At 36.1% G+C, this 6144-nt stretch overlaps 1 long non-coding RNA gene across 1 annotated transcript; it reads right to left on the bottom strand.

Annotated features, from left to right (window-relative positions):
* Window positions 1-4110: 4110 nt before the first annotated feature.
* LOC114543764 lies at window positions 4111-5658 on the bottom strand. The gene is made up of 3 exons (XR_003690194.1): window positions 5619-5658; window positions 4391-4747; window positions 4111-4137 (listed from the first exon to the last, which is right to left on the bottom strand). It is a non-coding gene; the product is annotated as an uncharacterized LOC114543764 (long non-coding RNA).
* Window positions 5659-6144: the final 486 nt, after the last annotated feature.

Genomic DNA, 6144 nt, shown 5'->3' with positions numbered 1-6144 from the left:
AACGTACCTCGATTATCGCCTTCAGAACCATGCCAGCACCTTTCACAATTGTTGTCGACGGATGCTGAAATTGTTGAGGAACGAATTCAAAACCACGATTGGTAAGAACCATTAGCGGGGCAATAATAAAACATACATATGCGAAGAAATGGTAAAATTGGTACTATAATTTAGTTTTGTCGTAAACCTACCTGGAACAATCGATAAACGCAATGACCCATTTCTAGACAAACAAATAACAGACTTCATGAGTTGCTCCTATGCATGGGTCAAGCTAGTGGACGTGGTAAACTTCACCAAAAAGGTAAAGAGAGAAAGGCTATTTAATCAACTCTCAACCTCAGTCAAAGAGCCATAAACTACCAAGAAGACAAGTTGAATGAAAAGCTCCTCAAATTTCTTTGTAGCATACCTGCAACTTTCTCCAGTAATTTCCCAAACCGTTCATCATCTGTTGTCTCACTAAGAGGAATATGCAATAGTCGATTTATTGTAACAGACTACATGAGTTGATTCCAAATATTGGAAGCAATCACACCTTACTATTAGTTTAACATGAATGTCCAACTTCACCCCCGTATTATTTTAATATATTGCAAAGCAACTAGAACAAACCTGTAAGGAGGACACAGAGCAAACGTCAGAAAATCAAGCAATCCACTTATAACTAAAACCCCAGTAGAACGAATATAGCAGAAAAGTTTTCATGGTTAATCTATTTCTTGTTTTTAGTTAGAAAGGTAGTTCAAATTAGAAAGGCAGTTGCTACGAATCACTTGCTGGGTTTTGCAAGGGAATTTCTCTTCTAAAACAAAGCTATATACATACAAGAGGGATGGAAAAATAAAATGCAAGGGTTCAGCATAGATTATAGGCAACCAACACCGCACATCTTACAACATTTATCGTGAGAATTTCCAACAAACTGCTTAGAAATTTTTCAAAGGATAACAAAGAGCTTTTATTTATCTGTTCTTGTCGAATGTCATAGTTATCGTGCGTTGGCTATATAAAAAAACAGAATTGGTTTCGATAAAATTGGATCCTGTTAACATTCAGATTTCAAAGTTGGCTAAGTTTATGTGGATTGCAAGTTAAAGGGGTAACACTAATGACAGTGACAGATTTGGCAACATATTACCAGGAAATTCATCGTTAAAGTGTTGGCGCTTTCCTTTATACGGAAAAAACGGCCAGACCGGTCCTATTTTTGATCTCGGTACAGACAGATTACTGGTATTTTAGAGTGTTTCAAGAACTCTGCGTTCAAGTATATCGTTACTTGCATCTGTCTAGCTCGGAAATTTCGCAACTATATTCTTAACGAAATACTCTATCTTAAATTTAAATATGACCGGTCTGACCATTTTGGCCGCTTAAAGGAAAGCCCTCTCTTTACCTGCATCAGAGCACACAGTATGTCGACAGCGGCGTGAGTCACGGCTTCATTATTTCTTCAAAGCTTTCACAGTTTTCACACCAACCTTCTCATAGAAGCTGTAAAAACAAAACAGAAACACGGTCTAGAGAAAGTGAGCTGGTTGAGTAAACAGCGTGTGTTGTGGTTAAAGATAAACGTTTCTCACCTAGTAAGCGTTGTGAAACCTGCTTTGGATCCAACCTAATGTCTCAAAGCGTGAAACAGTGCTTGAGATCTTTATCTGATATTTTGTTTTGGTCTCCTGCAAATAGACGAAACATTTTAACTATTTTATGTATATTGAATACCTGTGAAGGTAATAGCAGTCAGAATATGTATATTTTAGGGGTGAACACTAAATATATTATTGGCAAAGATATACAATACCTTCGTGAGCAATGAGCATTGTGATGGCATTAATGATAAGTCTTTCTTTATTCTCCGGGAAAAGTCCTTACAAAATATTTAAAATCGTTTGAAATATAATTGGAGTTTAAAAGACTTAATATTCCAGCCGTACTTCTGGCGAGAAAAATTCAAATCTACCATTTCATGGATTCGGACCCAGTCAACTCAGCAACCAGAGTTACCGCAGCGTAGTCCCTAGGCCTCTTAACGTTCTTATACGCGGCGAGCCGGGAACTGAGAGGCCTAGAACAAAATGTTTGTATTTTGGCTATTTTGTCCCCACTTTCTGTATTGAGGTCAGTTTACGATCCACGACGCGGTTAACTGGCCTTGTTCGACGTCGCTAGTCAAATATTTGCTTGAAATAACCTACGGGATATTAATTATACTGTCAGGACTTCGAAATATCCATACAAACGTTTCAATGTCATTTGCTGTCGACGCTATCGACTATCAAGTAAACTCGAGTCCGTGCGTACATGGTTATGATTATAATAAGCTTCAATCTGCCAATTTAAATTATTCTCGCTTCCTTTATAACGAATATTGTTGTAAATCTAGGTCAACTAATGCATACTAAAAAAAGCAGAAAACTAACGTGCGTATGAAAAACACGTGAGTGGAAAAGAGCCTTAATCCAGATTTTGACAGAGCATTAAAACTCAGTAAAAATGCAATAATATTCTCTACACAGGATTTTGTCTGCAGAAAAGTACAAAATAAGAAATTGTAAACTTACGTCTTGGGTGACTGCATGAAGTAGACCGCTGTAGGAAATATTGCAGTTAAATCTCTACACATCTTCGGTTAAATTTCTTGCAAGGAACCAGTAGTAAGACAATATAAGCTTTTGGAGATATTTCAAAAATTTAAAGTGAAATAAAAAGAGAAATATTTCACCTGGAGACGCAGCGAGGAATTTTAAATGACTGCTTTCTACTTCTTCGTCAACAACGTTATACAATGGACCCCAACGATAACCTTGAAAAATATATCATCTTAAAAAAACAATTCTTCTTTTGCTGTATGTGATGTATTGCACTGACTAATAGGAATACCTGACGAGAAGTGTAATTGTTTGTGTGTTATATGAGATCCCATACGTCAGGAGGAGAATGAAATGAGGGTTCGTATTTACGGCAATCATAGCAGTGCGAGATTTTCATCAGGAAAATTTTGACCATAATTTTCGCGCAATCATTTATGAAAAAGCGTACAGTACCGTCTCTTCGTTGGGTCGTTTTTACACAAACATCTCCATTTCCACTGCCTCTAACCCCGTGTAGCTAACCAGCCAATGATATATCCCTAGATTGAGTGAAATACAAACATTCAGAACAAGAAATATTTTATATAGCTTCATACAAAATCTGCTTTTTAAACTACCTGTCGGAAGACGAGTAATTTCTCAGCTGACCGCTTGTGTATTCCAGCCCGAACAACTGAGGATGGTCTCGATAGCTAATTATTGAAAATATCTGACAGAAAAAGAAGTTTTAAAACTATGATATACTATAATACACAAGTCTTAACCAAACGGTATATTCTGGAAAGTAACTGCAAAAATAAAACTATTTTAAGTCGGCTGGATACTTTTTTGCAATTGGACATGTTCAAAATGGAAACGTGAAATAAAAAAGATGATAAAAGCAGTAAACTTGAATCCAGGTCAGAAGACATGGAGTGTTTGGAGTGTTTGGAGTGTTTGGAGTGTTTAGAGTGTTTGGAGTGTTTGGAGTGTTTGGAGTTTGGAGTGTTTGGAGTGTTTGGAGTGTTTGGAGTGTTTGGAGTGTTTGGAGTGTTTGGAGTGTTTGGAGTGTTTGTTTTTTTTTCTTTCAAGGTCTGAGATAACAATTACTGGAACTGACATGGAATGTCGCATGACTTACTGAGCTAAGGGGATGAAGGCTGACGATGTTGAACATATATTATAGTAATAATAGTTTATAGTTTATTATATATTATAGTAATAGAGTTGATGTTCGCGGGCATAAATGTGTTTTTGGCCCTCCTCGCGGAACACATTTTAACCCTCGCTACGCTCGGGCTAAAATGAGTTCGAAGTCGGGCCAAAAACACATTTATGACCGCGAACATCAACTCTATTGTTATATTATTATCACTATAACATACACATGATATATACAAAATTAGTAAAATACAATAATTAGTAAATACAATAATTAGTAAATACAAAATTAGTAAAATACAATAATTAGTAAATAGATTTGAATAAATATAGTTCACCTGGTGCAAGGCACTTTTTAATGATAACTCCAAGCTATACTTTCTGGATAATTTAATACATTCTATAGGGTTTAATGATCAATATAGGGATAAGTATCATAAAATTGTTTGGCTGTTGGGGTTTATAAACTATCAAAACTACAAAATTATATCCTGTCAAAATTTCGAATTTCTAAAATAATGCCGGGTTTATGGTCATTTGAATTTGCTTGCTACTTTTATAATACGCAAAAAAGTAGACGGTAGACACTGATTTTAAGTTCAAATTTATAATATTTCGAAAATATATTATGCATTATTAATTATATAACATACCTTGAATAAATTTGAAGTTTTACATGATTCAAGAACATTTTCATTTGTATACCAAACTGTTTCGCCTTTGGATTTGATTCCGTTCATTAGTCAAAGTACACTTCAAGATGTCGGGCTTCCCTTCAAAATTGTCGAGGCCAGGGATATGACGGTGCTAGTGCTGTGTCCAGCCAGGTAAAAGGTATTTCTGGGAGAATATTAGAGAAAAACCCGAAGGCGTTGCATGTTCATTACTCCAGTCATCGTTTAAACCTTATTGTTGCCAAAGCGTGTTCAATTCTTCCAGTGAAAAATATGTTGAGTCAGGCACAAAATATCGCCAGCTTTTTTATCAGTTTCCCTATCCGCTCACAGTATCTAAGTAAAAAGATGAAAGAGTTTGGTTTAACCCGTAACAAGCTCGCAAAGCCTTCCACGACACGATGGGTAGAACGAATAAGATCCCGCGATGGTTGTTTGGATGCATTCAAAGTTATCTACGAAACACTCAATTTATGCAGTTTGGAGGATCGCAGGAAGGGCCATTTCCTAGATTAGCTAGTGACGCACAGTCTCATTTTTGCAACGTGGAGAAATTTGAATTTATGGCTGCTCTCATTATCACCCAACATGTTCTTGATCATACTTTGTCATTGACGGTCCAATTAAAGAAGAAAAAAAATCGATATTGCGGAATCAATAAAACGGATTAATCTTTTAAAGGATGAAATGGCAAAACTACGTGCCTCTGTAGATTTATTCCACAATGAATACTACGACAAGCTGTTGGAATTAGCTAATAACCTCGACGTGGCTGATGTTTTCCCCGGGTATTAAAGCTCAAACAAAATGTGATAATCATCTACCAGTACAGCAGGTGGTTACAACAGATTAACAGTAACCATTAAGAGTCGTGCATAGGCCACGTGATAACGAAACATTCTGAGCTCATCAATGAACAATTGTAAAGGTTTTATTGTAACTCATAGGAAAACCTAATGATATATTTTGTAAAATCTATTATATTACGAGTGTCTTTCCCTAAGTCTACCGACCCCTGAATTCCCCACGCTATCGTCACCCTGTAATAAATAAGTAACGTTGCAAGTCCTCACCTTCAACCACAAGGATTAAATTACGTAAATCGAAGTGCAAAATTGAGATTACCGGTTTCTGAGTTTACCGGTTTATAATGCTCAGTATTTAATAATCCGTAAGACCAATTTATCATTATTATTACTTGACTTACGGATTCATTAAGTTTATCCTCGTCTTAACTCAAAAAAGTTTTCAAAGGACTTGCATCCAGAAGGGATTTACCAGGAACAGGCTAAAATTAAACAGATGTTGAGATTAATGCACGATGATGATTCGTGATCTTAAAATTGCTACCTTTTGAAACTCTTCACGAGTTAATAAGCCTTGACTGTTCCCTGTGAAAGAAAAATTGGTAAATATAGTCATATTATAATATATATTTCCTCCATATTGCAAAGGTAATTTCGCTTGCCTTCAGTTTCTTCCTTGTGTAAAACAGTGTCTTTGGAACCTGGTACGACATCAATCTGAAACGATTGTAAAATGAAAAAGCTAGTCTAAATCAAAGATCTCTTTCTTTTCTGCTTCCCCTGCCAGTCATGTTAGTAGCAATGTAAGGGATGGATAGTGAATGTTCTTGCACGAAATAAATTTCATGCAAAGCGAGTTTGAAGAGAAATTCTTACCATAAAAGCGCTTGGTCCATATTGGCCTACGACTCAAATATCGAGTTCGTT

The sequence above is a fragment of the Dendronephthya gigantea genome, unplaced genomic scaffold (genome assembly GCF_004324835.1).
Source record: "Dendronephthya gigantea isolate DGI-Jeju-01 unplaced genomic scaffold, DenGig_1.0 000545F, whole genome shotgun sequence".
NCBI classification, from domain to species: Eukaryota; Metazoa; Cnidaria; class Anthozoa; order Malacalcyonacea; family Nephtheidae; genus Dendronephthya; species Dendronephthya gigantea.
Note: the sequence above shows the minus strand (reverse complement) of the source record. Positions and strands in the feature narration are given on the sequence as shown.